A 26,180-nucleotide genomic window follows, 5' to 3' on the forward strand; every position below is an offset into this window, starting at 1 on the left:
AACGTACGATACTAGAGTACGATGATGATATAGGAGATCAACTCGGTATAGAGTTGGAGATAGACTTGCTTGGCACCTTAGACTTTGAAACAGTTGATGTAAATGCTCTTATTTGATTTTTCTCATCTCAAACTTGGACATGAATATATGAGCTTCAAAGGCTTGATGTACATGCTCTCATTTTTTAATTCTCTATGAGCTCAAACATGTATGAAAATTTAAAAAATTTTGTCATTGGAAAAAAATAATTTTTAAGGCCTAAAAAAAAAAAAAAACCTCTGTAAAACGTCGCTATAATATTTTGTCTCAGTGTCGCTATATAGCGACTTTTAATAACGTTGCTATATAGCGACTTTTGGCAAAAGTCGCTATATAGCAATGATTTACGAAACCCGATTTTTATACCGATGATTTACGCTAAGTGGGCGCTAATCGTCGGTACGTAAACGTCGCAATAGGATGCGTGTGTAGTAGTGATAGTGACTTTATAGTGACACTTATTAGACTTGTGAATGATCACTATATAGCGACACTGAGACAGTTTTCTATAACGATGTTTTACAGAGAGTGTTTTTTCTCATATCGACCTTAAAAGATAGTTTTTCCCAATGATATTTTTTTTTTCCTTTTCATACATGTTTGATCCTTTGAGAGAATAAAAGTACAAGAGCATGTACATCAAGCCTTTGAAGCTCATATATTTATGTCCAAGTTTGAGATGAAAAAAATCAATGAAGAGCATTTACATCAACGGCTTCATCCTGAGCTAAGTCTAATGCGCCAAACAAGTCTATCTCTAACTCTATACCGAGTTGATCTCCTATATCATCATCGTACATTCATCTAAGAGTACTTGATCATCTTCTTCAATAAAGTGTGGTGATTCTTGATGATCGTCATGTTCTCCCTCAATATCGTGATCTCCATCTTCCTCCTGTACGATGTCATGGTGCGCATCTTCCTATTGGCTCATATTGTGATCTTCATCTTCTTCACTAGATCCATCTGGATCAATTGGATTCGGCATTGGTAGTGGCATCTCCATATCCACATCTCTATCTTCAAAAATTTGCTTACTTTGTGGTGCAACTTGGATCACGTACCACCATCTTGCATCAGAACGATCCGGATGAAAAACCACCTATATTGAAGATGGGTGCCAAATGCCATCAAGTACATATATGAAATTAGCTTCACAAGGTCTCCGAGTAGCAGCATGAGTTTATTATCAAATGGGTTGAGAATTGGTTGCGAAGTTACTGCACATAGCTGTCCTGATAACGAGATCAAACATTGTATTTGTCATCATGGATATTTTGTTGATGATTATCACATCATCTTGGTCGATTGCTTGATGTCGTTCATCTTTTTTGGGAATGAAGGAGGGGTATAGTTGCGAGTAGCTTGTCAACTTGAATTGGGAGTGAATAGATGTAGCTATGCAGTTGAGTCGCATTACTACAACACGTATGGTTGCAATCAATATTATAGATTTGTCACTTTTTACAAGCTAGTATGTGATATATGTGATCAAGGAGGATTTCCCTACTCTAGGTGTGCCACAAATGATTTGGAGTCCTTTTCCTTTAGAAATGATTTCATTGTATATGTCACTTTTCTTTGAGGTAAGTTGGCATGCTCCATTTGCCTGAATTCATGAAGCAGTCCCAGTAGAACTGTGCGATCATGCAAGATTTCTATTTCGTTTTGAGTTGAGTTGGCATGCTCTAAGGTAAGTTGGCATGCTCCATCTTCCTAAATTCATGAAGTAGTCCCAGTAGTATTGTGCAATCATGCAAGATTTCTGTTTCATTTTAACCATTGAATTCTAGTGATGTCATAATATCTGCTTGTAGTAGCAAAGGACTTTTTTGCAAAACCATATTCAGTATTTGTTGTATCCTCTCTTCTACTAGTATTGGGCGATGGGTGTATAATTCGGTGATATACATTTCCAGATCATTCTCTGTCTTGATGATGCCTCGGATGTGGCATTCATCAAAGTATGATCCAGTACTGTGCTTTCCTTTGATATGAGTGAAGCCTCAGTCCTAAAGGGCACTTGACATAGGAGAAGGTTGAATAAGAAACCCAGCATATGACATCTTGGATGGTATTCTGTGAAGTAGACCAATTTAGTTGATTGGTAAATAAAATTATGGAGAGCATCTATGCCTATATGTCTATCCCTTTCCCTCTCGCTCTTCTCCATGGTGTAATTTGTATGGTATGCACAAAATGTGACAGGTTCAAGGTTGGCAGGCCATGCACAATATAGATATATGGGATGCACATCATTGTGTACCCGTGCGGTGTCCACTGGGTGGCGAGGAGTCTATGTACTATACAACCTCGTTGTGCTCGATGATGGATATCTGCAAGCAATTTCGGACTGCCTCTATTGGTGATGTTGGCTTGGTCAAAGTAGTGGAGGAAATGATCTTTAGCTTAATTGTATCTAGGTTACTTAGGCCCAATCTTTTGGCATCATCAACACTAAGGTTCAACTACCCCATTGGTTCATTTTTCATGGCATACTTCAGAAGCTAGTGTGAGATGCTAGAGTTTGTGATGCATTGATGTTCACGTGTGCACCCCATAGTAGCAATATAGTTGAATGGTATGGGACAACATTTCTGTGTTCACACTCGGGTCGATAGAAGAGCCACCGTTGAGTGTTTTTATCAATCGAGCCAAAGGGATTCGGTTGTGTGTCGAAGGGAAACCTGTACTTGAATTTGACCTTACTGGTTGCCCTGTGCATGATTTTCTACATACGTGGATCTGTTTTGTTTTGACGAAGTAATGTGAGCGGGATTACAACAGATGTGCCATGCGCATTCATAAAGGCATTCTCGGTATATGAGGCACTATCTCATTGGATATTCTACCAATGTCATCATTGTGAATCCAAAGCATGATGTGTGCATGTAGGGATCCACGATTTTGGATTAATTTGTACCGAATGAGATGATGTTTGACTGGACTGAGTATAGTAGATGGATTAACGATAAAATTTCACAAGAACATCTGTAACTTGCAGTATAAGAGAAGTGCGCTCTCAACACTGGCCAATCCCTCCAAGTGAAGTTTGGGTTGATGGGGGGGATGATTTTCTCTATTTCATCAATTGCAGACCAACGTGTTGATGTGACCTCATTGGCCATTAGCATCAAAAACAATTTCGGTAATCCTTACAGGTCAACCATTGCAATCATGTCTTTTACGTTCCATTGGTGCCATGATGGCGATCCTAGTAGGGTCGTAGGTAGCCTATATTTGAGAATATTTCTATAGCCTTCTTATTCTATTGCATTTCTATTGGTCTTTCTAAAGTTATCTATCTCTCTTTACAGACAAGCTATCTGGGTACTGTTTGCAATTTGGGCGGCTTGTGTCAACTAGTACATGAGCAATAAATATGGCTTGTGCAAAGTGTACAATGAGCAGACCATCCTAGTCTTTATTTTTAGGGAATTTGCAAATTGGATATCCCCATCGTAAGTGCTATATATGTCCGAAATGGAACATGAATGGAAAGAGCCGATTTGTATTGAGATATCAGGGCACAATGTACCAAGTTCTGCCATCTCTGTGAAATATCATCTTTGATCTCTCATCACTCCCTCATGAAAGTTCCATGGACCATTCTGTAATGAGCAACATCATCTCCACATAAAAATCATGGCTATGATTGATAACAAATAGATTTGCATTAGGCCAGTGATCTAGCTCACCAACTGGCAATTCACTCATGTCAAATCGAGATAAGAAATCATCCACCAAACACTCACATCCAAGAGTATGCTTGAGTGGGGAATCAAATTCCTACAGTAACAACATCCACCATGAAAATTTTCCCATTAGTGTAGGCCTATTGATCAAGTACAAGAGCACTTGATGGTCCACATGACCAAAATAAGTTCCAAGTAGATAATGGAAAAAGTTATATATAATGGCTAGTACCTCCTTCTCAGTTGTAGAATAATTAGCTTCTATAATGGGAGCACTCTACTAGCATACTAGATAGAATGATGCCAACCTTTGTCTGTAACTTGAGTCAAAACATTTCCAATAGATATACCGATCCATCCATACAAACATGAAGCTTCCATGACCAATTGAGATGTCTAAACACATGCACTATTGACACCATCCTCTTGAAATCATTAAGTGCCTGCCCACACTCTTCTATCCAATAATAAGGATAATCCTTCCTCATCAAGTGCCTTATCGTACTCTTCCTTAAGTTCATGCTCACACTCTTCTATCCAATAATAAAGATAATCCTTTCTCATTAACTAATATAAATGATGACCCACATCTACTGGATAGTGTAGGAGTTGACTATGTCGACTTCTTGTCTCATTCCTCAAGCCAATGGGAACATTAAGTGCAAGATAAGACAGAAACAATGATATCCATGGTAATGGTGATGTCAAAGAGAAGGGAACATTTGAGGAGATACAAAAAATCACTTTCCTACATGGTAGTGGTGATGTTCAATAGAAGGACAACAGTGTGGATCTACAAAAAATGACTTACCTACTTGCAAGCCCCATACTACTTCTTTAAGCATGACACAAAAGATCTCTCTAGGGAGGGCACAAATAGGGAGCACACCAAAAATGACTAGAGAAGAGAGAGCACAACTAGACAGGACACCACAAATGACTAACTATAAACTAGATTAGTTGAAAAGAATAAATATATATGTATCCCTTTAGTGTTAGGGCTAGGGTTTCCAACCTTTGTGCCTTAGCACTTTGTGTTAGTCCTATGGAAAATATGAACACATGTATCAAAATGAAGCATAAACACCTCTCCTCAAGCTGATCAACATCATGAAGTAGGACTTCCCTCAAGATGATGATTATGGGGAATGGAAGAAGAACTTGAACATTACATTCCATCACACACCTTAATTAGAAAAATTTCCTTCCTCTGAGTCAGACCACCATGACCTTGGTGGTGTTTCTTGAAAAAATATTTTGAAGAAGTTTTGTAAAGATATATGCAACACTCTCTTTGCTAGCACAGTGTTGCAATGTGACGTCTCCAAGTAACACTCGTTCTCTAATTAAGTCCTTTCTTTCTTTTTCTTTTTTGTGCAAAAAGATTACTTCATTAAGTATGAAGTAAAGCCGCAAAGCAAACTCAAATGTGGGAGTACATCATGTCATGCATGAGAGAAAAACAGCTCAAAAGGAGCTAACAGAAATCCAAGGTGGAGGCTGAAAAATGCCACCTCAACCCTGAAGAAGATTCAAAGAAGAATAGAGATCCTCTCCAAACTCTAAAAAAAGTATCTCTCCTAGCTGTAGCTGATCTAGAGGATCCCTGCATGCTCATCCAGATGGCCATAAGTGTGTGTATAGTATCAGTCCATATACTGGCCATAGACTGGGAAGGGTGAACCTGTGAACCCTCCATCGCCTCCGTACATCTGGCCCTCCAAAATTTAGTTCATTTTTACATCAATGTGCTTTGTCTTGGAGTGATATAGATCCTTGGCTAATGCTTGAGCTGATTAATTATCACACTATATTGTTGTAGGATTTGTCTTATCAAATTAATCTATTTTTTACAGTAGACTTCAGCCATACTGCCTCACATGCACCTATTGTGAGTGCCCTATGTTCTGCTTATGTTGAAGAGAAGGAAATAGTTGTCGTTTTTTATTACAAGAATGATATAGCATCTTGACCAAGGAAAAATGCATATCCATGTGTGGATCACATGATGTGATGCATAGTCGTTGTCACAGTATCCATGCTACCTTGGATGGATGACTTCCTATTTATTCTATTCCACATTGTCATGTACCTTTGATGTACACCAAGAGTCTCTTGGATGCATTCCATTGAGATTATTTTGGATTTTCCATGACCTATGAGAGTGAGCTTACTTCAAAATGAATCTTTATCCTTGTGATAGTTAGATATATAAGTGATCCGATGACTAGTTGCTAATGGTACTTGCCATTGATAATAGGATTTTCTACATTTTTAGTAAGTTTCAAGTCCTACTCCATGGGAGTGGCTATCTTGCAATCTATCATATGAAAATTCTTTAGGAAACTATCTACATATTGTTCCTTTCTTATCAAGGGGTCTCTCTTGAACTCAATACTAAGACAATATTTGCATAATTCCAAGATCTTTCATGTCAAACTCAACATATAAGTATTGTTTTAGCTTGTTGATGAAGCTATGAGAGCTTCCTATGACAATCAAATCATCTACATACAATACTGCAATGGTAATGTCTTCCCCTTGAACTTTGTAGTAGGTTATATATGATCTACATTTGACTTAATATTTCCCAAATTAATAAAATACTTGTGCTTGACTTAATAAAATCCATTTGTTTATGGTCAGTTCTCCTCATCGCTCAAGTGCCTAGTGGTTGGTGCCCAATGACTAGTGTGTGCGTGGTGCTTGGTGGAATATGTCCTCTCTTTCACTCCGTTTTTGGCTCAGTAAACATTCCTAATCGGTGATTGGATTTAGAAACACTCCTACTCGACAAACATTTCTACTTGGTGCTTGGTTGGAGAAACGCATTAGAAACTAAATGGGGTTTGTGTTGTGTGGGTGAAAACCATAAAAGGCCAGGTGGGTGAGCATGTAATTAATACAAGTGAGTAACAATAAGTAGAGCAAAAGGTACCTGTATTAATAAAATATCTCAACCAATACGAATAGCCAGTGATTGCATAGACACTTCTCACACGTTGGCTCGAGGCAAAGCACTCATTCTCACAATAGGACTCAGACTCACCTAGACTTGCCACTTATACAAGACATTGAAGTGAGTAAATTTTTTTCGCTCTCAAATAGACTAGTATTTATAGATTGGTTCCCAATCTACCAAGCAGTTCTACCAATTGACCTACTAAAATCCTATCCAAGAACCTCTCAAAACTATTAACACCTATTGGGCAAAAATATTGGCAACATGATGACCATCATTGCCGCTTAGATATCCACCACTTGGAGAAGCCTATCACATAACTATTTATTGGCCTAACTAGGGTGCCTGTTTGCACGGCGCTTAAGGCCTAAGCCTCGTTTGACTAGTGATCAACATTTTTCCTTGGTTTAGCTTCATGGATGTCACTCCTTTAAGAATTGGTGTCGATGAGCCATTCTTATATATATTTATTTGTCATGTAACCTTTGTGGAATATGTCCTCTCTTTCACTCCATTTTTGGCTCAGTAGACATTCCTAATTGGTGATTGGATTTAGAAACACTCCTACTCGACAAACGTTTCTACTTGGTGCTTGGTTGGAGAAATGCATTAGAAACTTAATGGGGTTTGTGTTGTGTGGGTGAAAACCATAAAAGGCCGGGTGGGTGAGCATGTAATTAATACAAGTGAGTAACAATAAGTAGAGCAAAAGGTACCTATATTAATAAAATATCTCAACCAATACCCACCACTTGGAGAAGCCTGTCACATGACTATTTATTGGGCTAACTAGGGTGCCTGTTTGCACGGCGCTTAAGGCCTAAGCTTCGTTTGACTAGTGATCAACATTTTTCCTTGGTTTAGCTTCACGGATGTCACTCCTTTAAGAATTGGTGTTGATGAGCCATTCTTATATATATTTATTTGTCATGTAACCTTTGTTCATACTATCTTATTTACTTATATCTATTTATTATTATTATTTTTTGTATCTTTACATTTAATTATAAATATTTGTTCCTATTTACAAGCATATGTTCTATACAATTATATATTCCTATTTGTTATGTACATAACTTTTGTGCATACTTTCTTATTTACTTGTTAATATATGCCTATATATTTATTTATTTCTATTGTTGGATTTTACCTATCCTTGCTTCGATAGGTATTTGGAAATCCCTGTTTATAATTTTCTTAGGAATTAATTCACTTATTCCTTTTTAAATTTATCAAACTAGTTGCTTATTTTTATTAAAATTTATGCACATTATTATTGGATTTATGCAACTTTTATTTAATTAATTCAAATTAACTTACTATTGTGCATGTGTCAAATCACTTCCTTGAAGGATTTTTTCAAACAAAAAAAGATGGTCTATTAAAGGGTGTTGATTACCCACCTTGAATGTTTTTTTCAAAAAAAGATGTCGGTTAAAGGGTGTGGACTACCCCCCTTGTTGAATATTGTATGAGCTAATACAATAAATATGTTAACTTCTACACCATCAGGAATTATCTACTCAAGTTTGAGCACTTTCCCAAAAGGTTGGGTAGTACATACTCTTGCACCTTTGTAACCATAATATTTTAAATAGAATCTTAAAGGTGTGCTTACTCCTAGGTAAAGCAATAACAACCCAGGGAGCACATGCATTACCTGTCCACCCAAATCAAACTGAATATTTTTCTAATATATGTTTTATTTTGATGACCGTGGCAAGTAAGTGGACCTTGACCCTGGAACCTGGACTACCTGACAAATTCAACACTTTCTTACCTATCTTGTGTAACAATACAATATTAGTAAAAATTTAAAATTTTGTTCAAATTTTGTGCAAATTCTATATTAAGAAAAAATCTCAATCTGTTACAATTTTGTCAAAATATTCAATTTAGTTGTCTCAAATAGTTTTGTCCTTGTAGCATTTTTATCCAAATGATGGAATTATGTATTCCAAAAATAAATTAAAAATTGCATTCCAAAAAAAAAAACTTTCAAATCATTAATCTTCAAAACAATGCAATGATTAGAAGCATGCTTTCAAAGCATCTTTTTGGTCATGCATAAAAAGCATCGTGTATTTGAAGGCAAGCATTCTAAACTTGCATTCCATGCAAGCACTACAACCAAGGCACACACACCAATAATGTAATAGATCCTAATCTTGAAGACATTTCATGTCTCTTTAATCACAAGGGTTGATGAAAATATATGTAATCCTCAAACCATGTCACAAGGAAATCATGAAGATACTATTTGGGTCTCTTAAGGCCGATAAAAGCCTTTATGCCAATAAGGTGTCCTAGCCCCACCTAGCTCTTTGGGCTCTCTAAACCAATTTCACAGGACAATTATAAAGATACTCTTTGAGGTCTCTATGGACAAGAAGCTAACCTCTATGCCAATAAGTCCTCCTAGTTCAAGTTAAAACCTTCCAAGTGTAAATGTTCAATAGAAAAGTTAAACCAAAACTTTTTAATTATGTATAATTTTGACACTCTAACACAAGAAATGGATTTGTTCATATCACACCGATCATTTTGACTACAAACATAACCATGTAATTTGGAATCATATTGACCAAGCTATGGCCAAAATAAGACTTGATGTCCAAGGCCCCCAAGCCTGGCCAAGGGCTATGCTAGCGCAACCCCCTAAGTGCATGGGGGCTTGGATAGCTAGTCTTATTTTGACCATAGCTTGGTCAATACAATTTCAAACATGGTTATGTTTTTAGTAAAAATGATCGGTGTGATATGCACAAATTCCTTGCTTATGTTAGAGTGTCAAAATTTTACATAATTAAAAAGTTTTGGTTTAACTTTTCTATTGAACATTTACACTTGGAAGGTTTTAACTTGAACTAGGAGGCCAGGAGGCCTTATTGGCATAAAGGTTAGCTTCTTATCCATAGAAACCTCAAAGAGTATCTTATAATTATCTTGTGAAATGGTTTAGAGAGCCCAAAGAGCTAGGTGCTGGCATAAAGGCTTTCATCGGTTTTAGGAGACCCAAATAGTATCTTCATGATTTTCTTGTCACATGGTTTGAGGATTACATATATTTTCATCAACCCTTGTGATTAAAGAGATATGAAAATTAGGATCTATTACATTATTGGTGTGTGTGCCTTGGTTATAGTGCTTGCATGGAATGCAATTTTAGAATGCTTGCATTCAAGTACACGATGCTTTTTATGCATGACCAAAAAGATGCTTTGAAAGCATGCTTCTAATCATTGCATTGTTTTGAAGATCAATGATTTGAAGGTTTTTTTTGGAATGCAATTTTTAATTTATTACCTTCAAATAAAAAATGCATCCTTCCAATCTTTGCATTGGTTTGAAGATGTGCATGCTTCCAATGAGTCAAATGCTTCCAGTCACCACATTGTTTTGGAGATTGATGCATGTTTAGAATCCTTTGAATATGCAACCACACAAGAATCTATCATTTGAAATCCTTACCGTCTTTTCTTGAGCTTTCACACTCCTCTAAATCCATGTCCTAGATCCTTGCCAATGAACCTTACTTCTCAAGTGATCATGGATCAAGTGTTGCTCAACATATGTGAATCTTATATCATGTGAAGTTCCCCAACAGTTGTGCAATATAATGTTCTAAAAAATAACCCAAAACATCAAGTCCCCCGAGCTCAGCCCAAGAAAAGCTCGCAAAAAAAAGAAAAAGCTTGCAAAAAATAACCACCCAAATGGCAAGAGCATATATTATAAGAGATAACCCTTAAATTGATACTTGATGTGAATTCTTATAGAGTCATTATAGATAGCAAAAGAAACTCATATGGGAAAATATCATTTAGTGTAAGATTAGCTGTAGTTTACAAAATCTAAGATAACATAATGCTTAAATGATGTTTCAGCATATATAAGAAGTGATAATTAATCCTTGACTACCTTATTTATTTTCTTATCACTACAAGACATGGGCCTCTTTCCGACGCTATCTATAGGAGCTTTGCGGGCGCAGGCACAAAGATCGTTTGGTACGGTTGGTGGGCATGGAAAGTGCTGGTGTAGACATCAAAATCTCAGTTGGTATGATAATTGGTATGTATGTAGGTACAGAGGTCAGTATATACCAACCAGTATATAGACATACATACCGACTACTACCAACCCTTCCATCAATGCTTTTACCAATGCTTGCACTGACTTTTGGGTATAATTTTCCATACCGATGTTTTTATAGAACATCATTTCCAAGGGTCCCAAAATAATTTTGGACCACAAGTTTGGTCATTTGAAAGATTAAAAATATAAGAGTATCTAAACCAAAATTGAGATCAAAGTTCACTCATATATTGATAGTGAACTTAACATACAAATTAATGTACAAAATGTCACTATAAATATGTGAGGGCCAAATTACACATAGAAAATCTTGTCGATGTCAAAACAATGAATCCGTAGCATTTACATTGATGGCTTCATCTTGAGACAAGTCTTGTACACCAAATATGTCTATTGGGACCATTGTGGATAGCTTTAAACCATTTGACATCAAGAATGAAAATACTAAATCGTCTAGAATCAACTTCAAAGATGTCACGTATGGTCCCACATTAATCTAACAGTGAGGAGAGAAGATTGAAATTAGAAGCGCTTGCTCGGCTATCTTATACAAAATTAACCATGACTCCACAACCATATGTGACTCTCCTTGAATCAATGCGTTCCTCATGAAAATTTCATCCATGTGACCACAATGCACTGCACTTTTTGTACTACAAAAGAACATGGTTAAAACAATGAGGATGCATTTTGTAGTGATTGTGACCATAATAACCCAAATTAAGTAGAAAGGTTAAAAACTTACATGTGGCATACATCCCACTACAAGATCCCGCTCTCGATCAGTTACTTCCTCTCCATCATCTTTGGCTTCATGAAGAGCTTCTTGTAGCCAATCACGGGAGAAGAGCAAGTTCTAGTGGATATGGCACCCTTTGCCTATGCATGACTCTAAATCTTGTCCTCTCATTTATTATTTTTGCTTTGGCCTCTTCTTACCTCTCCACCCATCTTTGCATCTTGGAAATATTGAGGGCACAAAACTTATTAAATTTCTTTCTTTGCTCTTGGCTCATCTTTCTTTCAATCTCTTTATCTTGGGGAACTTCCACAATGACACGATCATCATCCTTGATGTTCCAAGAATTGGCATATCGGGATCCACCATGGATGCAAGAAACTTTGTGATGCATACTAATGACTCTTGCACAAGCCATCCCTCTGCCATGCTTGCTTTGGGTCTAGTTATTTGACTTACAAATCCCTTCAAAGTTTTCGTAAACCATTCAAGGAAAAACATCCAACAACTATGAACGGTTCTTGCACAGGCGACCTCATCAACGACATGTACAAGCAAGTGCACCTGAGTTGTCATAATGCTTGAGGGAAAGTGTTTCTCAAGAAAGCATACAACTTCAATGGAGTACATCTTAGCCCTCTCGATGCTCAATACCAATATCTCTTTTTGTGAGATCCACCTATTCTAGATGCACCTGTAAGATTGAATATTTTCAACCGATCATTTAGAATTGTATGAAATATAATGAAGGTGACATGATAATAAGCATACTTGACAATGCCACTGATCTTGTAGATAGCCTTTCTAACATCTTTTGATAAGCATCCTCTCACTATAATTGGGAGGACAAACTACCCAAGCAACAACTTAGGAGTTATAACAATGTGTCACAATCATATATGTTACACACGAAAGCATCACAATCTTAGTTCTACTCTTGTTTTAAGCTAGCATGTAGAATACCTGTAAGACCTTGTGCCAATCATGAGACTTGAGTCCAGAAAGCTTATTGTCCTTTGTAAACGATTCCCTTAGGAAATTCATGTGTCTTGTGGGTGTCCAAAAAGTCATCGATGGACTGGTATCTAGCATGCCACATCATCAGTTGCACAATGGACTTGCATCTGAACATGTGTTGTATCCTAGGGATGATGGAAAAATGTCTCAATACCTTCATTGGGATCATCTCCCCCAACAAGTCCTATTTGTAGCACTGTGCTCCACACTCTAAGCAATTAATGCTCGAGGAAAACATTCCTCCATCGTCATCCCTGAGAAATATTTTCTTACCCACATATGTGGAAAGAAATTCAAGAGACGGACATTGGTTTTGTTGCAAAGGATTTCAAAACAATCGGTCTCGAGTGATAGAAATACATCATCAATTTCGAACGAGAGCACACAAGGAAACTCTTATAAGCAAACCCTTTCCCCACGCAACTGTTAAGCATCATAGATGTTTCTATTAATGTGAAGAAAACAGCACGTGCCATGGAAAATGGTCTCTTTGAAAAATGATCCTTGCTTGATAATCCATTGATATGTTGGAATTTGAATGGACCATGTTGCATCAACAAAGATGAGCTACCTCAATCAGTACAAAGCTTGCTTGCATTCAACATCAAGCATAATCCAAAAATCCAACGATACCTCACAATGTTTGAGATTCACCATCCAAAGCTTGGCATATGTATATTGTCTACTGACGCTACAGTAGAGATCATCTCAAGGCACTTGATCGATAGGCCCTTTGATCTCATGGCAACTGCTGAAACACATAATTACTACTTAATATTAGAAAACATGGTCCCCACATATGCACACAATATGAGAAAAGAGATACACATGAAATGGTTTCGATTTTCTTGAGAGATTCAAGTATGGCAGTCGAAAGGCCCCCAACATTCTACAGAGATGGTAGAACTTGGTACATTGTGCCCTGATATCTCAATACAAATCGGCTCTTTCCATTCATGTTCCATTTCGGACATATATAGCACTTACGATGGGGATATCCAGTTTGCAAATTCCCTAAAACTAAGAATAGGATGGTCTTCTCATTGTACACTTTGCACAAGCCATATTTATTGCTCATGTACTAGTTGAAACAAGCTGCCCAAATTGCAAACAGTACCCAGATAGCTTGTCTGTAAAGAGAGATAGATAACTTCAAAAAGACCAATAGAAATGCAATAGAATAAGAAGGATATAGAAATATTCTCAAATATAGGCTACCCGCAACCCTACCAGGATCGCCATCATGGAACCAATGGAGCTTAAAAGACATGATTGCAATGGTCGACATGTGGGGATTACCGAAATTGTTTTTGATGCTAATGGCTGATGAGGTCACATCAACACGTTGGTCTGCAATTGATGAAATAGAGAAAATCATCCCCCCCATCAACCCGAACTTCACTTGGAGGGATTGGCTCATTGAGAGCGCACTTCTCTTATACTACAAGTTACAGATGTTCTTGTGGAATTTTATCGTTAATCCATCTACTATACTCAGTCAAGTCAAACATCATCTCATCCGGTACAAAATCCAAAATCGTGGATCCCTACATGCACACATCATGCTTTGGATTCACAATGATGACATCGGTAGAATATCCAATGAGATAGTGGCTCATATACTGAGAATGCCTCTATAAATGTGCATGGCACATATCATCTATTGTAATCCCACTCACATTACTTTGTCAAAACAAAACAGATCCACGTATGTAGAAAATCATGCACAGGGCAACCAAGTAAGGTCAAATTCAAGTAAAGGTTTCCCTTCGACACAACCGAATCCCTTTGGCTCGATGGATAAAAACACTCAACGGTGGCTCTTCTATCGACCCGAGTGTGAACACAGAAATGTTGTCCCATACCATTCAACTATGTTGCTACTATGGGGCGCACACGTGAACATCAACGCATCACAAACTCTATCATCTCACACTAGCTTCTGAAGTACGCCATGAAAAATGAACCAATGGGGTAGTTGAACCTCAATGTTGATGATGCCAAAAGATTGGGCCTAAGTAACCTAGATACAATCAAGCTAATGATCACCAATACAGGTAGTCCGAAATTGCTTGCAGATATCCATCATCAAGCACAACGAGGTTGTATATTACATATACTCCTCGCCACCCCCAGTGGACACTGTAGGGGTACATAGTGATGTGCATCCCATATATCTATATTGTGCATGGCCTGCCAACATTGAACTTGTCACATTTTGTGCATACCATACAAATTACACCATGGAGAAGAGCGAGAGGGAAAGGGATAGACATATAGGCATAGATGCTCTCCATAATTTTATTTACCAATCAACTCAATTGGTCTGCTTCATAGAATACCATCCAGGACATCATATGCAGGGTTTCTTATTCAACCTTCTCCTATGTCAGGTGCCCTTTAGGACTGAGGCTTCACTCATATCAAAGGAAAGCACAATACGGGATCATACTTTGATGAATGCCACATCCAAGGCATCATCAAGACAGAGGATGATCTGGAAATGTATATCACCGAATTATACACCCATCGCCCAATACTAGTAGAAGAGAGGATACAACAAATACTGAATATGGTTTTGCAAAAAAGTCCTTTGCTACTACAAGTAGATATTATGACATCACTAGAATTCAATGGTCAAAACAAAGCAGAAATCTTGCACGATTGCACAATACTATTAGGACTACATGAATTCAAGAAGATGGAGCATGCCAACTTAACTTAGAGGATGCCAACTCACCTCAAAACGAAATAGAAATCTTGCATGATCGCACAATACTACTGGGACTGCTTCATGAATTTAGGCAGATGGAGCATGCCAACTTACCTCAGAGCAAAGTGACATATACAATGAAATCATTTCTAAAGGGAAAGGACTCCATATCATTTGTGGCACACCTAGAGTAGAGAAATCCTCCTTGATCACATATATCACATACCAGCTTGTAAAAAGTGACAAATCTGTAATATTGATTGCAACCATACGTGTTGCAGCAATGCGACTCAACTACATAGCTACATCTATTCACTGCCAATTCAAGTTGACAAGCTACTTGCAACTATACCCCTCCTTCATTCCCAAAAAAGATGAACGACATCAAGCAATCGACCAAGATGATGTGATAATCATCAACAAAATATCCATCATTGATGACAAATACAATGTTTGATCTCGTTATCAGGACAACTATGTGTAGTAACTTTGCAATCAATTCTCAACCCATTTGATAATAAACTCATGCTGCTACTCGGAGACCTTGTGAAGCTAATTTCATATATGTAATTGATGGCATTTGGCACCCATCTTCAATATAGGTGGTTTTTCATCCGAATCATTCTGATGCAAGATGATGGTACGTGATCCAAGTTGCACCACAAAGTAAGCAAATTTTTGAAGATAGAGATGTGGATATGGAGATGCCACTACCAATGCCAAATCCAATTGATCCAGATGGATCTAGTGAAGAAGATGAAGATCACAATATGAGCCAAGAGGAAGAGGTGCACAATGACATCGTATGGGAGGAAGATGGAGATCACGATATTGAGGGAGAACATGACGATCATCAAGAATCACCACACTTTATTGAAGAAGATGATCAAGTACTCTTAGGTGAATGTACGATGATGATATAGGAGATCAACTCGGTATAGAGTTGGAGATAGACTTGTCTTGGCTCAGGATGAAGTAGTTGATGTAAACGCTCTTCATTGATTTTTTTCATCTCAAACTTGGACATGAATATATGAGCTTCAAAGGCTTGATGTACATGCTCTTGTACTTTTATTCTCTCAAAGGATCAAACATGTATGAAAAGGAAAAAAAAACTATCATTGGGAAAAACTATCTTTTAAGGTCGGTATGAGAAAAAACACTCTCTGTAAAACATCGTTATAGAAAATTATCTCAGTGTCGCTATATAGCAGCCATTCACAAGTCTAATAAGTGTCGCTATATAGCGACCATTTACAAGTCTAATAAAGGTCGCTATATAGCGATGATCTTTAAACGTCGCTATATCACGATGTTTGCCTAAAGTCACTATATAGAGACCCTTAACGAATCCCGCTTTCATTACTAATGATTAGCACCCCACGCGCGCTAATCGTCAGTCCTTAAGCATTGGAATAGGACCTTTGTGTAGTAGTGGAGTCATATCAAGGCAAAATCTTTGCATTTTGGGCCAACTAACACCTGACAACTTTCAATCTGTCCTATTCTAAACGGTACTCTTAGAACAACTCTAACTTACTTACATTAGTTACAAGAAATTTAGTACATGTCTAACTTTCATTCACAACTTGCAGATCTATCATCCAATCGATAATTACTAATCGCATCATTTCACATCATGGATCCAAACCAAGTACAACATAAACTACAATGTCCTATTCACTTACCATTATTTATTGATAATTTGATTAACCTAACAGCTACTAAAATTAATCTCCATACATAACACCGCATCATAGTTATTCAACTTGTACGAATCACAAGTCAACATTAAGCCAGCATCAAAAAACCAACCAAAAACATCCTACTTGTGAATTCCCCAAATGAAAATGGCTAACAATGCATGCACATACATATTGGGGATTCCAATATACTCAATACCGAACGAGTTCATTAGTGATTACAAGCACGACTCTTGAACAAGAAGAAGCCTGACGGGTTAGCAAATGGTTATAAAACTATCCCAAAATAAAATTCAATGACTACAATAATAATGAGTTTCCCGTGATCATTTCCAAATAAATCTCGGGGGGGTCACTATGTATTAACCCTCTATATCACGTGCGTTCAAGGCCTATATTTAAAATCCCTTATCTGTAAAAGATTTTGTTAATAAAACGTATCCCTTTTCTATACAAATCTGTAAAATTTTCCCAAAACTATTTTAAATAGTCCCTTATGTATATTTATTTCTGTAAATTTTAGAAATAAAAAATATCCTTCTGTTGAACTCACGTGATAGGGTTACATATGATGAGTGACCCCCCCAAGAAATAAATTGATATCTAGGACTTATGAAAACTATACTAAGGGAGTTAGATATAGAATTTGGTAATCACCACGAATTCATGATACAAAAAGAAGCTCAAAAGTTGCTAGACACAAAAGAAAATGGAATTTCTGGCTATTGTATCAAGCTTCTACATTATGGCTTCAACATCTCATTAGATCGGCTTACAAGTTTGGATCGTAACACGAGATCAGCTATATTGAATAAATTTATGGATGACTATGGGTATCAACACACCAGAGAAAACACTCCACTAACAATAGAAAGCATAATAGTAAACTTAGCTCCAGATGTTGCGGCTGAGCAACACAGACAAGGCTTCAACCCGATCGCAAAACCAAATGAAGGTAAAAATCTGGATAGTATGTGGATGCATTCTATACCTGTTTTATAATTATCCAAATTTATATGTTTAAAAGTTGAATGACAAAGACCTAAACATAATGATATATTAATTGTATATTTGCCAATCCAAAAAGTAGATTCATTAAGAATCAAAGACACCGACGGCCGTCCAACAAAGTGCCAAGAAAAAGGAAAGATATTCATGTGATCTATTCTATAACATGCATAAAAAATGTGGAAAAATACATTAGTCATACCAACAATCTAGTAAGGCATATAGAAAGCCACAAATAATACCCTCCTTATAAGATGGAATCCAACATTGAAATTTTAGTCCTTTTGAGAAAAAATTTATTATAGATATATTGGCCAAATCAAGTAATATAGACAAGGCAATTACACTAGAAGAAACATACATATAATGATTTTATACAATAGGAGAACAAGGATACAACAACCTCAAAGGCAGGCCCTCTATATCAAAAGAAATACTACTATTTGAAAAGCCACAATCTCATATAAATTAATTAGTGTAAATAAAAACCACAACAGTATCATGCTAGCAATATTTCTCAAAGATTCTTCCATTTAAAATTTATTTTATAAGAAATTGCTCTTTGATAATTAGAAGATCTTGAATATCTTGGGAAACATCGGTATCTAAATTTCATTATCTTAGATCTAGTCATGGATCATTCAACTTGAGTAATCATAAATATTTGTTTCCTCTCGTTAGCTTGAGCATATCACAGGCATTAATATGATTGGGGGTTCTACCGTCTATAATATGAAAATCCAACCAAAATAGAGGCCAATCATATTATGAGAGTACTAATGATTTAAACATGTTCTTGTGGTTCATGGAATGATACACAAAGACCACGAATCTCAGGTTTATCAATGTTGGCATGCCATGTTCAACAAACACAATGCAAAGGAACATAAGACTAATATTTTATATACGCTCTAAGTATTATGACTTTTTGTTCAAAAGCAATGACATCATATATAAATCGAATTCCCTACTTTATATTTCTTTCATGTGTCCTCATTGCCTTGCGAGTAGCATTATCTATAGAAGGAGCACAATACCAAACAATCAAAGGTAACAAACATGAGCACAAGACATAGGTGAAAGCAGAAATGAAAGGAAACAAGTCTAACAAGAAATATATATATTAATTGCACAAGTATTGATGATTTCAAATTTCTATTTACCAACATAAAACATGTTAGGGGCAAATCTGGTCATGCGTTACTAGTCAATTGGCTTAGACATCAATCTCTATACATCTATGGGAGTATTGAAGACAAAGGGCCAAAATTTGGTCTTAATATTGGCATTTATACCACTGGTCCACAATGTTCAGAGAAAACCTGCAAACTATATGCAATGAACTTGCAACATTTTCATTTTCACCTGTAAAAATTATTTTCTCAACTTTGTAAAATCTGCAAAATTTCAGGCAGTTAAGTTATATTTTAGCTAAAAACTTGGCAAATTCTTAGGAAAAACCTTCAAAATTTGAACCCCAAGCTTTGTGATTTGTTGAGAAAAATGTTTTTCTGTGAACACTGAACACTCACACTGGAGCGTGCCCTCATGCACATGGTCAGCTGTAATAAATCGTTGAAGCGATAACGAAGCAAGAAGGAGTGGGTCGAGCTCGAGCACTTGCCCTGAGGACCTGGTGGAAGCGGGTCTGCATCCTGGACTCATCCATGGCAATCGCACCCATTGAGCATTAATCTGGTTGAGTATAACATTGTACTGGTAACTGGCTCAGGCTTGTCGCTTCGTAATTTATAAACATTGTACTGGTAACTGGCTCAGGCTGGTTATGTAGGAAATCTCCATCTCTGCACTGTCACTTACGACTACGGTGGCTATAAGGGCGCGTATTCGTTACATGGAGAAGTGAACATCGATCAACTGAGCAGGTGGGAGTTGGGAGTAACGGGAGGCACGGGAGATTTCCGAGGAGTCAAGGGTTATGCTGTTGGATCAATTCTTCCGACCAATAGCACAACGCATATTGCGTACCATTACTCTACACATCTCTATTTCCCAGATCCACCCATGAATGGGAGGCCAACTCCCGACCTCATGAGAGAATGAGAGCTCGTGACTCGTCTACCTGCATATTGAAATCGTCCATTCGGGCGTCAAAAAAAGGTCGCCTGTTATTTATTGCCCGTCGTATCGCGCATGTGTTTCTCTCGTTAAGATGCGCGTGAAGCGACAAGTTACAATTACTTTCCCTGATTCAAGCTGCCATTCGGAGTCTATTCTATTTCTGTTTGCCATGTAGCTCGATCTGTACTACATTTTCATCTCCACCGGATCGGTATCCTCTGCAAATACCGTAAAAATTAGCATGCAGCATCACAGCTAGCATGATGTCGTTGCCAAAATGTGGTAAATGTTCCGAAACAAGGTACGTTCATTCTGGAAAAACTCTACTCTTGTAATGCGTCCGTTTCCTTCAATAAACTAACTGGCTCCCTCTCTCTTTCCTTTGCTTCCCTTGCTCTCTGTTTACTCTCCTCTGCCCTCTCAAAGATCCTTGTTTTGGCACGCCAAGCCCTTTCTTGAGCATAGCGATCATAATTCTGACGTGGATGCTGTTGAGATACGTTATGCAATGCATTCGCACCAATGTAGTGAAGCTCTGCGTCAATGTTTGATTGCTCTTTCAGTTTGTATTGGCCTTCCGATCTGACGCTCATTCGACTCAGCTTCTAATTTGCTGTGTGTAGTCTCTTGATTGGTTTGCTCCCGATATTATAATTGTTGCTTGTAACTAACTCTACTACGTAGAAACTTGTCGTTCTTTATGCATGACAAGGTGAAGCTATAGCTATTATCAAAGAAGGTACAACAAAACGCACACATTTCAAAGGAACCCAAACAAATGCATTATGATCAACGTCTATAAAACACTGCAACCATCCGGTCGGAGACTTCGAAAATAATTACAAAAGCAAGAGGACAAAAAGAAATCGTGTAGTATTGATTTTGACTCTCTTATAACACGCTTGTCCTTTAGAGACCGACCAGACTTGGCACTCGGAAGTGTTACGATTGGCCCCGTCGAGGTGACCAATGCTCATTTTTCACAGCTTGCTCGTACAGCTCTGGAAGGGCGACTCAACAAATTAGGACACAATGACAATATCAGGTGTCGAATTTCGGTCCACTGGATCTAACACAGCCCGCGACGAATTGTACAAAATGTGAGTCTATTTGAGCACAGCATCACGGATGTAAGAGGAAGATGTATACCAAAGCCGGGGCTAGAGTCGTGTAGAGCAACTATACACGAGCGAGAATGTTGCAGTTTCGAACTGGTTTCTTGCTTGTTTTACCACTGGACGAGGTCCAGTACAGATTTCTCCCTAGAGAGTTTGTCGTATTCTCTTTAGAGGCTTTTCCCAAGGATGCTAGAAGTGTTCAATTGACGCCATGGAATTGAGACACCTTTAAGTCCTCATTTGTTAGATTCGCAAATTGGGTCAACCCAAGCCTGTATGAGGATCCGTGCTAATTGAAGTGTATGGAATCACTCCTCTCCTCATGGTCTTGAGTGCCATCGGCTAGCGCAATATCACTAATGTAAGAGGGGAGGTTTGCAGAGCAACTCTACACGAGCAAGAATGTTGCAGCCGTGGGCAGAGTGCGGTGAAAGAGTGCAGTGAAAGAGAAAATGGATCAATGGAGGATTGACACATTGACCTATGGGGAGAAATGAAACGGTAATGTTTGCGCACAAGACATACATCCAATGGCCTTTATAAACATCCAATGGATGAAAATTCTTCTATCATCCTAGCACCATTAAGTGAAACCTCTTGTTAATAGAGAAAAAGATATGCATAGAGAGTCATCTAAGAGGGCATTTTCCCTAGAGAACTAAGAAATAGGTAGAATTTATGAGAGTTGGCAATGTTTAATGTCCAAAGTTTCACACTCCTTGAATAGCACTCGTCGCACTTTGTTGCAGCAGATTGGCTCGCATCCCTCCAAATCCTCTCTCTCCCTATTTTCAATTCTAATTTCACCAAAATCCTTCACGTTTTCCATGAACTTATAGCTGATGAAAAAGGACTGATGAAAAAGGCGAGTCTCATGGATAAATTCTATTATTTACCTCCTTCGGAAATAGACTCAAAGTCCTTAACATGGGAATGCTCTCTTGTATTAAAAAACCATAAGTTACAATTTAGAAGTCCAATGAGAATGGTACAAAAGCCAAAGATTTGTGTAAAGCATTCCTGTGGCAAAAGTTAGATTTGCATTGAGTTTTGAAAATTCACATTAATTGTAACTTCATTAACATAATGGATTCATAATATCTTAATTCAAATAATTAAGGTATACTAAGTCCCCTTGGAGTACAACCCTATGTCCTACTAAAGTATAGTCATTGCCCTCACGTCCTCCTTGGCAACTACGCCGACTTCTCTGCTATCCTTCGCTTCTCCACGCCAGCTGCTGTGGTTATACCTCAATGTGGCTACCTTGATTATTTCTTCTCCTCCTCATCCTCACCTCATGAACTCTGCCATTTTTGTCACCACCACTTGTTGGTATGGGTTCTCCATCGCCCTCACTCCTCCCCTCCCTGCCTCCACCATGCCTTTGCTACCACTTACCTTCGTTGTTGCCATCCACCCTTTCGCCTCCCTGCTTGAAAACAAGTTGTGGTTAGTTGTACTGTGATCGAAGCAAAAGAAAGGTGGAGGGGATATGCTATTAGCAGTGGACGAAAAACAAGAATCCAAAGCTCGCTACCAAAGCACAAATGCAAAGAATGTAACCAAGACTAGCATTTTGTTGCATCTGCCGAGCATCTTTGACATGGATTTTTTGCAAGGAGCATCATAGAAGCCACTTTTCATGATTATGGTCTTGTCTTTGCCTCAAAAAATGGCAACCTCACATATGAGTTGCACCAACATCTGTTAAAATTGAAAAACATTTTGATCCAGGTTGCATTACACAATATCTAGGATGCCACTGGATAGATATGGCATGTTGATATGGCCGTTGCCCCTAGAGGGTGAAGGACAAATTAATGTAATGGGGTGTACCTAGGGGTACAATGGTTGTGTGCCTGAGTTAGATGTGACTGATGATGTGTCAGTTTAGTAGGTGCGAATGAGTGAATCTAGAAGTATGGTGTGTGATTGAGAGATTCATGGAGATGATTGTGGATCTAGATGCTCACTATTGAGCTCACATATGATGTAATCTATGGATGTACCCAGTGTCTATATAATGACACTCTCTCAATGAATACACTAGCTTCATTATTCATCTTGTTGCCTCTATCTTGTCACCGTGCTACTCCAACATGTGGTATCAGAGCCATACTTCCCTCCTGATCCTCCTTGAGCCACGTCATCATCTTCCCCTTCACCCTCCACCTTCTTCTTCCATTCTTCCCTCTTCTACCCATTTTTGCTTAAGCTTGTTCTCCCTCTCTGTTGCACCATTTTACAACCCCTTTTAGCTCAAGATTCCCCTTGATAGGGCACACTGTGTTTAGAGGAATTGGGAAAACATGACCTACACAGCCCATGTCGATAGAATTGTTTCCCGAGAAACTTTTATTTCATACGACGTGTAAAAGTCAAATTTCAACTAGTACTCCTGGGCATATTTGGGTGACCTTATGAGCTAGCTTCTGTTCCAATTTGAGCTCATTTGGTCCATTAAACGAGGAGAAAACATGAAAAAACTAATCAAATTTGTAGCAACTCCAACCGGTGAAGTGACATAGCATTGCGTGATTTCTTGCTGGAGGATCTTCTCTACTATTGAGGGCTTTTTTTGCCACCAAAATCCCTGTCATAGCCTTTGTAATCAAGGCAAATTCCACCCTTAGTCGATCTCTGTCTCTATAGGTAGATTTGTTCATATTTTGGTCAAAGACAGTTGATTAGGCAAGCCATGGAGCATCCCATGATGGTGGGCAAGCCATGGATCATCCCATATACTACTACTGAGGGATGAGGTCATCAATTTTTGGGGGGGAACGAAGGATAAATTAATGTAATGGGGTGTACCTAGGGGTATAAGGGTTGTGTGCCTGAGTTAGGTGTGACTGATGATGTGTCGACAGTTAGTAAGTGTGAATGAGTGCATCTAGAAGTATGGTGTGTGATTGAGAGATTCATGGAGATGACTGTGGATCTAGATGCTCACTATTGAGCTCACATATGATGTAATCTATGGATGTACCCAGTATCTATATAATGACACTTTCTCATTCAGTAAACAAGCTTCATTGTTCATCTTGTTGCCTCTATCTTGTCACCATGTTACTCCAACAAAGGGGACCCCTCAAGGGCCATATCATCAATTTCATTTTGCTTGGTTGCACAAGGAAATACATTTTCCTTAGTAGACAAATATATAACTCCAAGAATGAGTGCAGTGGCTGTCATAGATCTCCTTCTGTTTGCCAATGCATTAGTCATCATAGACCTCCTCCTGTAATATGTAAAAATAGGTAATAGAGCTATAACTCCAAGAACCAATGCGGTGGTCTCTCTAAGACAACCTTGAATTCTGGACGATGATAGGTCGCTAGGCCAGGGACTGCACTAAGGTGATGCTCAGAATGATAGATTGTATCTCATTATTATGCCAAAAACTAGCGTGGTGGTCTCTCTGAGATAACCTATGATTTGCATGGGCACACTTCCTTTTCCAATTGATGTTGACTCCTTCTTTCTCCTTCTCCTGAAACCAAGGCTTGGCTCCAATCCTAAATTCCCTTCTGTACTCCTCGTCGTCTAGAGGCCTTCCAATCACAGATTCTTATGGATTCAAATTAAATTATTTAGATATGAATGACAGAACATTTGAACGACTAATCATATTAGATATTCAGTAGAAGATAAATATATACTTACCACCCATGCCCTGTTGCCTAGTTTGCCACCGCTCCCGAGGTGCGAAGGATCTATTGTCTACAGGTGTATCATTGCTGCCCTCTGTTGAGCCTCAAATGCATTTGGATTCTCCTTGTGCTCCTTCTTTGCTATACTCAAAATGATGTACACCAAAATCTCACTTTCTGTATTCTCTGGAGCACGTCTATTTACGCGTCTAAATGCGCATCAATTTGCAATGATGTACACCGAAATCTCACTTTCTGTATTTTATGGAGTGTGTCTATTTACGTATCTAAATGCGCGTCTGAGTCTCAGTGTAAACGTGCAAATAAACATGCCAATACACGCGCAAATACACGCGCTAATAAACGGGATGTTAGACGGGCCCGTATTTTCTCAGGTCTAATGCGCAAATAAACGCGGTGATTTACGCGCAAATAGACGAGCGTTTAGCTGCACCTATAGACGCGCCCGTAATTTCTCTACTAGATTAACGCCTATAGACGTGCCTGCTATTTTGTGCATCTACTAAGCGCGTGTATAGTTGCTTTGTGTTGTTGTGTCAACTCTGCCATTTTTGTCACCACCACTTATTGGTATGGGTTCTCCATCGCCCTCACTCCTCCCCTCCCTACCTCCACCATGCCTTTGCTACCACTTACCTTCGTTGTTGCCCAGGTTGCATTACACAATATCTAGGATGCCACTGGATAGATATGGCATGTTGATATGGCCGTTGCCCCTAGAGGGTGAAGGACAAATTAATGTAATGGGGTGTACCTAGGGGTACAATGGTTGTGTGCCTGAGTTAGGTGTGATTGATGATGTGTCAGTTTAGTAGGTGCGAATGAGTGAATCTAGGAGTATGGTGTGATTGAGAGATTCATGGAGATGATTGTGGATCTAGATGCTCACTATTGAGCTCACATATGATGTAATCTATGGATGTACCCAGTGTCTATATAATGACACTCTCTCAATGAATACACCAGCTTCATTATTCATCTTGTTGCCTCTATCTTGTCACCGTGCTACTCCAACATGTGATATCAGAGCCATACTTCCCTCCTTGATCCTCCTTGAGCCACGTCATCATCTTCCCCTTCACCCTCCACCTTCTTCTTCCATTCTTCCCTCTTCTACCCATTTTTGCTTAAGCTTGTTCTCCCTCTCTGTTGCACCATTTTACAAGCCCTTTTAGCTCAAGATTCCCCTTGATAGGGCACACTGTGTTTAGAGGAATTGGGAAAACATGACCTACACAACCCATGTCGATAGAATTGTTTCCCGAGAAACTTTTATTTCATACGACGTGTAAATGTCAAATTTCAACTAGTACTCCTGGGCATAGTTGG

The sequence above is a fragment of the Dipteris shenzhenensis genome, chromosome 17 (assembly GCF_047967505.1).
Source record: "Dipteris shenzhenensis isolate YYH24624 ecotype China chromosome 17, Dip_SZ_1.0, whole genome shotgun sequence".
Lineage (NCBI taxonomy): Eukaryota > Viridiplantae > Streptophyta > Polypodiopsida > Gleicheniales > Dipteridaceae > Dipteris > Dipteris shenzhenensis.